We start from the raw sequence: 12,032 nt of genomic DNA, 5'->3' as shown, positions 1-12,032 counted from the left end.
AGTATCTCCTCACCCCAACTGCAATATTTATTACTGTTACTACTATTACAATAGGGATGAGGGCTGGCTGCTGCTTCATCCACTTTAGGAACCCTGAATCCTGAGTGATACCACTGCAACCCTTCACATGCCCAAACCAGCCTGTGTTCTTGGAAGCCCTCAAAAGAGCTAGCCTCTCAGTGTGTGCACTGCCTAAGGGGGGAGTATTCCCAAAACACCAGTTTCATAATTCTATCCCATAATATCAAATCACTAAAATCATGCCTTCCCAATTATATACTAAGATACATATAAAAAAGCTATTCTTGTTCCTTTATAGCCCTTGTACATCAGGGTTTTGGCATTAGAGATGAGGCAGTTTGCTTACGATTGGGAGGCATGGCCAGAATATACTGCTCTTCCCCTTTTCACCACCAACACTGCTCCTGAAACACTGCCTACATGGTGAATTTTTTCACAGGAAATGCCTTGTTCTCCCCTACACAAAGAAATCACTAGTTGCCTGGCCCCAGTGGCCCTTAAGCCATGCCAGACATGTCTTATTTTCAAGGGGGTACAGGGGGTTCACACTAAGAGCCCTGCCACACCAAGCAATCACTCTACAACTCTTGAGTCAGAGAATCAAGACCAACATAGTTCAAAGCACTCAGTAATGATTTCCTGGCCATTTATAATCTTATCAAAATTAAAAGTGGAATACTGTACTTTCTGAAAAAAGTTCAATTCCTTTCTGCTGTGTATCCTTCCATAACCCCTACATGATTATCAGTTTTTCAACAAAATGCAATAGCCTATTAACTCACCTCTCTACTTCCACTTTGGGCATGCTGCTGTTCTCTCCAGAAAAGCATGAGTGATCTTTTAAAAATTTTAATCAGATCATTTAGCTTTCTTGCTCAACTAGCTTCCTCCCACCAACAGCTTCCCATCATCCCAAAGAAGGTCTGTACAGAGATTAAAGATGACGGCGTGAGAGGTGAGACAGAGAACTCCTCCAAAAACCACATATAATGCAAAAATAGAGTTAATACAACTAATCCTCAAAAAGCAACAGGAAAGAAGGCTGCACCAGACTGCATACACCTGGAGGACAGAGCAGACCTGGAGGGTAAAGCACCAAAGCCTTGATCCAGTGGGACCCAAGCCCTTCCCCCACCCCAGCTCACTGGCAGTAAGAAGAGTAACAGAGCGGGGAGTGAGTGGAGGCCTGGGACTGCTGAAGAACTAGCTCTGGAAATCTGCTCTCTCTGGGAGCACAAACCTACTTTGATGGTGCTCTGGTGATTAAGGGGGTTAGAAAGCCAAGACAAGCAGAATACCTGCAGAGACTGAAATTCCAGCCACTTCTCGAAAACAGGGATCCATATTCAGCTGCTCTGGGACAAAAGAAAGGCAGGTAGTCTGAGAGACTTCCTAACAGCAAGAGGGCTGCTAAAGGAGCACGGACTGCACAGAGCTTACTGCTCAGGAGAAAGGACTGGTAGACAAAATTGCCCAGGTGCACTCTGCCCAGCAGGTTGGGAACTTTCACGATCTTCAGGCATGTCAGCCCTCTGGTGGCTAAACAGCTCCAAGGCCCCCCACAGTGCTACACAGCCTGCTATGCTTTCCTCCCAGGTAGCCCGCACCAGGCTTGCAACCTGGCACACCCTGCCCTGGTGTCAGACCAGCCAGAGGGAAGCCCTGCCTACAGCAGCTACAAACGCAAAGCATAGAGGCTTATACCTGTGTGCTTGGCCCACTAATTCTGGCAATGGAAACAGGCATAGCAGGTGGGAAGCAGGACACAGCTCTTACCTCCCCCCAGGCACCAACACCGCTCCCCAAAAACGCCCCCAACATTGCTCCAGGGGCTGAGCAGCTCCAGAGTGTATGAAACGTCAAAGGAACTGGTTCAAACCAAAATCATAAATACACCAGACAGAGAGTCAAATGAAACTGATCTCATGCATCTTCCTGAAAGAGATTTCACAATAAACATCATAAACATACTCACGGAGGAACAAAAAAATATTCAAGAACTCAGGAATGAATTCCGGTCGGAGACCCAATCATTACAGAACACAGTATCAGAAATGAAACTTACAATGGAAGATTTTAAAAGCAGGTTAGATATGGTGAAAGAGATGATAAATGAAATAGAAATTAGAGAAGAGGAATACAAAGAATTGAGGCACAGAGAGAAAAAAAGGATCTCTAAGAATGAAAAAATATTGAGAGAACTGTGTGACAAATCCAAACAAAACAATACTTGCATTATAGGGGTACCAGAAGAACAAAAAGAAAAAGGGATAGAAAGTGTCTTTGAGGAGATAAGTGATGAAAATTTCCCCAATCTGGGGAAGGAAATATTCTCTCAGGCCATGGAGGTGCACAGATCTCCCAACAAAAGGGACCAAGGAAGACAACACCAAGACATATAATAACTAAACTGCAAAGATCAAGGATAAGAACAGACTTTTAAAAGTAGCTAGAGAGAGAAAAAAGATCACTTACAAAGGAAAACTGATCAGGCTATCATTAGATTTTTCAACAGAAACCTTACAGGCGAGAAGGGAGTGGCATGATGTATTTAATGCAATGAAACATAAGGCCCTCAAACCAAGAATACTCTACCCACAAAGATTATCATTTAAATTTGAAGGAGGAATTAAACAATTTTCAGATAAACAAAAGCTGACAGAATTTACCTACCACAAACCACCTCTACAGTGTATTTTCGAGCAACTGTTATAGATGGAAGTGTTCTTAAGGCTAAGTAGCTGTCACTAGAGTAAGTAAAGCCACAGTAAAGAAAAGTAGAACAATTAATTACTAAGCAGATTAAAAATCAACTCAACTACACCCAAAGTCAATCAAGGAATAGACAAAGAGTACAGAATATGACAGCTAATATATAAAGAATGGATGAGGAAGAAAAAGGAGGAAATAAAAAGAGGTTGTATTTGTAATAGCATATTAAGTGAGTTAAATTAGACTGTTAGATAATAAGGGAATTACCCTTGAACCTTTGGTAACCACGAATCCAAAACCTGCAATGGCAATGAGTACATACCTACCAATAATCATCCTAAATGTAAATGGTCTGAATGCACCAATCAAAAGATGGAGTCACTGAATGTATAAAGACACAAGATCCGTCTATATGCTACCTACAAAAGACTCACGTCAAACCCAAAGACATGCATGGACTGAAAGTAAAGGGATGGAAAAAGATATTTAATGCAACTAATAGGGTAAAAAAAAAGGAGTTACAGTACTTGTATCAGACAAAATAGACTAAAACAAAGAAAGTCACAAGAGACAAAGGACATTACATAATGATAAAGGGGTCAATCCAACAAGAAGATAAAACCATTATAAATATATATACACCCAACACAGGAGCACCAGCATATGTGAAACAAATACTAACAGAACTAAAGGACAAAATAGAATGCAATGCATTCATATTAGACTTCAACACAACATTAACTCCAAAGGACAGATCCACCAGACAGAAAATAAGTAAGGACACAGAGGCACTGAACAACACACTAGAATAGATGGACCTGATAGACATCTCTAGAACTCTACACCCAAAAGCAACAGGATACACATTCTTCTCAAGTGCACATGGAACATTCTCCAGAATAGACCACATACTAGGCCACAAAAAGAGCCTCAGTAAATTCCAAAAGATTGAAATTCTACCAACCAACTTTTCAGACCACAAAGGTACAAAACTAGAAATAAACTGTACAAAGAAAGCAGAAAGGCTCATAAACACATGGAGACTTAACAACACGCTTCTAAGTAGTCAATGGATCAATGAACAAATTAAAATGGACATCCAGCAATATATGGAAATAAATGACAACTACAACACAAAGCCCCAACTTCTGTGGGACGCAGCGAAAACAGTATTAAAAGGAAAGTATATAGCAATCCAGGCATATTTAAAGAAGGAAGAACAAACCCAAATGAATAGTCTAATGTCACAATTATAAAAATTGGAAAAAGAAGAACAAATGAGGCCTAAAGTCAGCAGAAAGGACATAATAAAGATCAGAGAAGAAATAAACAAAATTGAGAAGAACAAAACAATAGAAAAAAATCAATGAAACCAAGAGCCGGTTCTTTGAGAAAATAAACAAAATAGATAAGCCTCTAGCCAGACTTATTAAGAGAAAAAGACAATCAACATGCATCAACAGAATCAGAAACGAGAAAGGAAACATCACGACGGACCGAACAGAAATACAAAGAATTATTAGAGACTACTATGAAAACCTATATGCTAAGAAGCTCAAAACCTAGAAGAAATGGACAACTTCCTAGAAAAATAAAACCTTCCAAGATTGACCAAGGAAAAAACACAAAATCTAAACAAATGAATTACCAGCAAAGAAATTGAAGTGGTAATCAAAAAACTACCCAAAAACAAAACCCCCGGGCCAGAAGGATTTACCTCAGAATTTTATCAGACATACAGAGAAGATATAATACCCATTCTCCTTAAAGTTTTCAAAAAATAGAAGAGGAGGGAATACTCCCAAACTCATTCTATGAAGCCAACATCACCCTAATACCAAAACCAGGCAAAGACCCCACCAAAAAACAAAATTACAGACCAATATCCTGATGAACATAGATACAAAAATACTCAACAAAATATTAGCAAACTGAAATACATCAAAAAGATCATCCATCATGATCAAGCAGGATTTATTCCAGGGATGCAAGGATGGTACAATATTAGAAAATGCATCAAAATCATCCAACAACATCAACAAAAAGGACAAAAACCACAAGATCATCTCCACAGAAAAAGCATTTAACAAAATTCAACATCCATTCGTGATAAAAACTCTCAACAAAATAGGCAGAGAGGGCAAGTATCTCAACATAATAAAGACCATATATGACAAACCCACAGCCAACATCATACTTAACAGCAAGAAGCTGAAAGCTTTTCTTTTAAGATTGTGAACAAGACAAGGATGCCCACTCTCCCCACTTTTATTCAACATAGTACTGGAGGTCCTAGCCATGGCAATCAGACAACACAAAGAAATAAAAGGCATTCAGATTGGTAAGGAAGAAGTTAAACTGTCACTGTTTGCAGATGACATGGTATTGTACATAAAAAACCCTAAAGAATCCACTCCAAAACTACTAGATCTAATATCTGAATTCAGTAAAGTTGCAAGTCACAAAATTAATACACAGAAATCTGTTGCATTCCTATACACTAACGATGAACTAGCAGAAAGAGAAACCTGGAAAACAATTCCATTCACAATTGCATCATAAAGAATAAAATACCTAGGAAAAACCTAATGAAGGAAGTTAAAGGCTTATACCCTGAAAACTACAGGACACTCATGAGAGAAATTAAAGAACATACCAATGAATGGAAATACAGCCGTGCTCATGGATAAAAAGAATTGATATTGTCAAAATGGCCATCCTGCCTAAAGCAATCTACAGATTCAATGCAATCCCTATCAAAACACCAACAGCATTCTTTAAAGAACTAAAGCAAATACTTCTAAAATTCATATGGAACCACAAAAGACCCCAAATAGCCAAAGCAATCCTGAGAAGGAAGAATAAAGCTGGGGGGTTATGCTCCCTGACTTCAAGCTCTACTCAAAGCCACAGTAATCATGACAATTTGATACTGGTACAAGAACAGACCCATAGACCAATGGAACAGACTAGAGAGCCCAGATATAAACGCAAGCATATGTACTTGTCAGTTAATATACGATAAAGGAGTCATGGACATACAATGGGGAAATGACAGCCTCTTCAACAAATGGTGTTGGCTAACATGGACAACTATGTGCAAGAGAATGAAACTAAATTATCGTCTAGTCCCATACTGAAAGTAAACTTGAAATGGATCAAAGACCTGAATGTAAGTAATAAAACCATAAAACTCTTAAAAGAAAACATAGATAAAAATCTCTTGAATATAAACATGAGCAATCTTTCTTGCATGCATCTCCTAGGGCAAGGGAAACAAAAGCAAAATTCTCCCATACTGTAGGGATGCCTTTTCATTCTGTTGATGGTGTCCTTGCTGTACAAGAGTGTGTATCAATACATTAATAAAAAAATTTTTTTAATCCTACATTAGTCTGAATTCAAACTTATGTCATCAAACTCACCTACAAGTACCCAACCATAATGCTCATAAAGCTCTCTAGCCCAGATGTATTGCCTCACCCACTAGGTGAGGTATAAAAACTGTACTTATCAAGCATAACTCGGGGAGACACGGGAGAAAGGATAGTGGATGGCCTCCAGCAATTCACCTAGGAAGGGGAAAAATCTACCCCTTTCACACCCAGCACCAAGCTATAACAAGTTTTCAGCAAGAGTCAAACATAATCCTCAGAATAGTTCTGACTTTTCACTGGACTCTGTGTCTTAATTAAGTAGACTGGACAACAGTGCAAAAATTAATTTGAAGTTGCCTTTCTTCTTCCTTACTCTGAAAAGCTGAATATGGTCTGTCTTGACTATTAAAATCCCCACAGATTTCAATCCTGCAAGAGTTCTACATGGTTCTAAATTTAGCCAAGTAATAGAATAGTTGGAAGGCATGCAATTTATTTTAATATCTGCACTTTTATGTTGCCAAGAAGCTAATTTCTTAAGTAATCATAGAGCAATCATCCATATAAAAGAATAAATGTGTTATATAATCAACTGATAGGCTCATAATGCTATTAATTAAAATATTACCTGTAACTTCTAGAAATGACCAACTTGCCCCTTCCAAAAATATATTCTATATTTCTTTCACAGGGATTATAGGCAAGACTTAAATATTTCAACAGAACATGGCAACATTAACAGCACATCATCACTTTCCCTACAGCTTATTTATGTTCCCATGTCAAAGAGACATACATATAGGTTTAATGTTTTTCACCTTCAGTACAGAATGTTTTTGTAGAAGGGACTGACATGTCTTATTTCATGTAGAGTCCTAGAGCATGATGTTCTCAAGCTATTGGACTGTAAATGATTAGGGTGTACCAGATCTCAATTCTAAGACTAACTATGTTCTAGATCTTCTAAATCAGACCTCATAAGTAGCCATAAAATCATACTCTAATAGGACTGTTCAATAAGTTAAGACACTCCAATTTCATGTCAGTTTCCTAGACTGTATTCACAGACCAGTATGTTAGATTATATATACAGATAAATGACAGCTTCAGATTTTAATGGAGATTTTAATTCAGATGGAAGAGAACACATGAAGGAAACAGCTCTGAAGTGACTACACAACAGCAAGTTTATTACATGAGGGTAAGAAGGATATGAAACTTATTTTCACCTTGACATTTCATTGCTAAGTTAGAAAAAAAAGCCAACATGATGCCAATTTTCTGCACAATACCCAATCTCCTATGATAAGTCATCAGAGTGGCCTATATGTAAGTCACTTTGTTCTGAGAAATAGTTCAACTTAGACATTTTACTATCGAGTACATTTGGGAAGACACAGAAGAAAGAGTTTTAGATCTGGAGACACTCTACTGTTTTCTTTTTTATTGGATGTACTGATCCCATAAAGAGAGCAAAGGACAGATTTTCAGAATGAGAACCAGTTCCCCTTGAAAGGAACCATTCCCCACTAAACGAATTAGGATTCCACATAGAAATGACTGACTTCAAGTCTGGCGCAAGTACAAAGTGAGTCCAAAACACCTTCTTGTCCCAGAGTGTAAGGAAGTGTTCAAAACCTGACTGAGACATGTCAAAAGGACCTAGGAGTCAATTGGAAGGAGGTCTTATTAACCAAATTTACAACAATTGCTGTATTTTTAATACTGAATATTGTCAGGTATTTTTAATATTAACAGCAATAGGTTGTAATGTATTTAGCTTTTTACAAATACCAAATCTATAGCGATCTCAAAAATAAAAAATGGGAGAAGTAAAGTTCTTCATTATAGGATGTCAACTGGTAAATGTAGAAGGAATGAGACAATCAACATTTTGTAACCACCACTGCAATAACTGATTCAGTGAACATCTACAGATGTTCATGCCACTGGGTAAAATGTTGAGGAACAGAAGAGTCACACATTCTTAAAAGTACCAGCTCACATTGTTTTCTTAATGACAAAGGAAAAAAAGGTATTCTTACAAAGAAGAAACGATGCTGACATCAACTTAACTAAGTGATTGAATGTAGTAGCACCAATAACGGGACAAAGTGACATTATGTGCCCAGAGAAGCACACATCATCTTGCCCAAAAAAATTTAACCTGAATCTAAAGATGACAAACCCAAATTATAAAACATTCTTGAACTGACCTGGGCTCTTCAAACAAAAGTTTCCTGACATCTGTAATTTCCTACTACATCAATAAAAAATTCTAATACCCAATAAAAAATGTGTACACAAACGATGACCTCTATCTGGTGTTGGGCAGATCCTAGGAGTTTACATCTTTCCTGCATTAACCTCTGTGAGCAGCTGTCAGCTTACTGGGAGAGAAACCACCTAGAAATACAAGTCCTTGATTTTGTCAAAAGGATTCCAATAAAATATTTTAAAACAAATAATAATAAATGATAATGTGTATACATGTAAAGAGGGCAGAGGAGACAGGTGAGTAGAGAGAAAAGACAATAGAGAGTGTGAGAACACAAATGTGGCAAAATATTTGATAGACATAGGTAAAAATCATACTGGTGTTCACTGTATCACTCTTTCAACTTTGCTATAGGTTTGTAATTCTTCCAAATACAAAAGCATCAGGGCAAAAAAGAATAAACAGGGTGGAGCCAAGAAGGCAGCATGAGTAGAGCAGCGGATATCTCCTCCCAAAACCATATATATTTTTGAAAATACAACAAATACAACTCTTCCTAAAAGAGAGACCAGAAGAAACAGGACAACAGACACACTACATCCACACCTGCGAGAACCCAGTGCCTGGCGAAAGGGGTAAGATACAAGCCGTGGCCCAGCAGGACCCGAGCGCCCATCACCCCAGCTCCCGACTGGAGGAGAGGAATTGGAGTGGGGAGGGAGAGGGAGCCTAGAACTGCTAAACAGCCAGTCCTAGCCATCTGCACCAGAGCACAGACACAGTGCGTGCATGGGGTGCTGGAAACTAGGGAAACAGGACAGTAAGACCTGTAAGCCAGTTCCCGCAGCTGGCACCACGGGGACAAAGAAAAGTGAGTGCTTCTTGAAAGTCTTAAAGGGACACGGACCGCACAGCTGGACGGAAGCATCCCGGGACACTTAGCCCAGGAGCTGGGAATTCTGGGGAACTCCAGGTACCCTAACCCCCTGGGCAGCAGTGCACCTCAGAGGCCCCTCATGGAGATAAAGAGCCTCTGGGCCGTTTCCCCTCTGAGGCAGCTCTGCCATATTGGAGCAGGAGCCTGAGGCAGGCCACGCCCAAAGCAACCACAGAGCTAAACTCCATAGCGGCTGAGCAAGAATCAGAAGCCCCATCTGCGCGCAGCTGCCCAGTACAAGCCGCTAGAGGTCGCTATTCTCCCAGGAGAGAAAGGCCACAAACCAACAAGAAGGGACATTCTCCCAGCCATCACTCACGCCAGCTCCAGAAACTATCTCTATCACCATTAAAAGGCAGAATATGAGACAGACCAAAATCACAGAGTCAACCCCTGAGAAGGAGATAGACCTAACCAGGCTTCCTGAAAAAGATTCCAAAATAAAATTCATAACCATGCTGACGGAGCTGCAGAGAAATATACAAGAGCTAAGGGATGATGTCCAGAGAGAGATTACAGAAATGAAACAATCTCAGGAAGGATTTATAAACAGAATGGATAAGATGCAAGAGGCCATTGATGGAATAGAAACCAGAGAAGAGGAACGCATAGAGGCTGACGCAGATAGATATAAGGATCACTAGGAATGAAACAATATTAAGAGAACTGTGTGACCAATCCAAAAGGAACAATATCCGCATTATAGGGGTACCAGAAGAAGAAGAGAGAGAAAAAGAGATAGAAAGTGTATTTGAAGAAATAATTACTGAAAACTTCCCCAAACTGGGGGAGGAAATAATCGATCAGACCACGGAAGTACACAGAACTCCCAACAGAAGGGACTCAAGGAGGACAACACCAAGACAAATAATAATTAAAATGGCAAAGATCAAGGACAAGGACAGAGTTTTAAAGGCAGCTAGGGAGAGGAAAAAGGTCACATACAAAAGAAAAACCATCAGGCTATCATCAGACTTCTCAACAGAAACCCTACAGGCCAGAAGAGAATGGCATGATATATTTAATGTAATGAAACAGAAGGGCCTTGAACCAAGAATACTGTATCCAGCATGGTTATCATTTAAATATGAAGGAGGGATTAAACAATTCCCAGACAAGTAAAAGGTGAGGGAATTTACCTCCCACCACCTATACAGGGTATTTTAGAGGGACTGTTCTAGACGGGGGCACTCCTAAGACTAAAAAGATGTCACCAGAAAAAATAAAATCACAGCAAAGAAATCAGACCAATCAAATACTAACTAAAGGCAAAAAATAAAATCAACTACACACAAAAGCAGTTAAAGAACACACAAAAGAGCACAGAATAAATCACCCAACATATAAAGAATGGAAGAGGAGGAATAAGAAGGGAGAGAAGGAAAGAACCATCAGACAGTGTTTATAACAGCTCAATAAGCAAGTAAAGTTAGACAGTAAGATGCTAAAGAAGCTAACCTTGAACCTTTGGTAACCACGAATCTAAAGCCTGCAATGGTAAAAGTACATGTCTTTCAATAATCACCCTAAATGTAAATGGACTGAATACACCAATAAAAAGACATAGAGAAATAGAATGGATAAAAAAGCAAGACCCATCTTTGTGCTGCATACAAGAGACTCACCTCAAACCCAAAGACATGCACACACTAAAAGTAAAGGGATGGAAAAAGATATTTTATGCAAACAACACGGAGAGGAAAGCAGGTGTTGCAGTACTAGTATCAGACAAAATAGACTTCAAAACAAAGAAAGTAACAAGAGATAAAAAAGGATATCACATAACAAATGGGTCAGTCCAACAAGAGGATATAACAATTATAAATATATATGCACTCAACACAGGAACACCAGCATATGTGAAACAAATACTAACAGAATTAAAGGAGGAAACAGAATGCAATGCATCCATTCGAGGAGACTTCAACACTCCACTCACCCCAAAGGATAGATCCACAAGACAAAAAATAACTAAGGAATCAGAGGCACTAAACAACACACTAGAACAGATGGACCTAATAGACATCTATAGAACTCTACACCCAAAAGCAACAGAATACACATTCTTCTCAACTCCACATGGAACATTCACCAGAATAGACCACATACTAGGCCCCAAAAAGAAGCTCAGTAAATTCCAAAAGATTGAAGTTCTACCAACCAACTTTTCAGACCACAAAGGTATAAAACTAGAAAAAAACTGTACAAAGAAAACAAAAAGGCTCACAAACACATGTAGGCTTAACAACATGCTCCAAAATGATCAATGGATCAATGAACAAATTAAAATAGAGATCAAGCAATATATGGAAACAAATGACAACAACAACACAAAGCCCCAACTTCTGTGGGACGCAGCGAAAGCAGTCTTAAGAGGAAAGTATATAGCAATCCAGGCACACTTAAAGAAGGAAGAACAATCCCAAATGAATAGTGTAAAGTCACAATTATCGGAATTGGAAAAAGAAGAACAAATGAGGCCTAAAGTCAAGAGAAGGAGGGACATAATAAAGATCAGAGAAGAAATAAACAAAATTGAGAGGAATAAAACACTAGAAAAAATCAGTGAAACCAAGAGCTGGTACTTTCAGAAAATAAACAAAATAGATAAGCCTCTAGCCAAACTTACTAAGAGAAAAAGACAATCAACACACATCAACAGAATCAGAAACAAAAATGGAAAAATCATGACAGACTACACAGAAATACAAAGATTTGTGAAAGACTACTATGAAAACCTAAATGCTAACAAGCTGGAAAACCTAGA

At 38.8% G+C, this 12,032-nt stretch overlaps 1 protein-coding gene across 12 annotated transcripts in view; it reads right to left on the bottom strand.

Moving 5' to 3' along the window:
• The window catches only part of R3HDM2 (R3H domain containing 2), a 192,433-nt gene that overhangs the window by 139,315 nt on the left and 41,086 nt on the right, over positions 1-12,032 (bottom strand). The window lies entirely within an intron of this gene.

The sequence above is a fragment of the Manis javanica genome, chromosome 10 (assembly GCF_040802235.1).
Source record: "Manis javanica isolate MJ-LG chromosome 10, MJ_LKY, whole genome shotgun sequence".
Lineage (NCBI taxonomy): Eukaryota > Metazoa > Chordata > Mammalia > Pholidota > Manidae > Manis > Manis javanica.
This window is presented reverse-complemented; position numbering and strand designations above follow the sequence as displayed.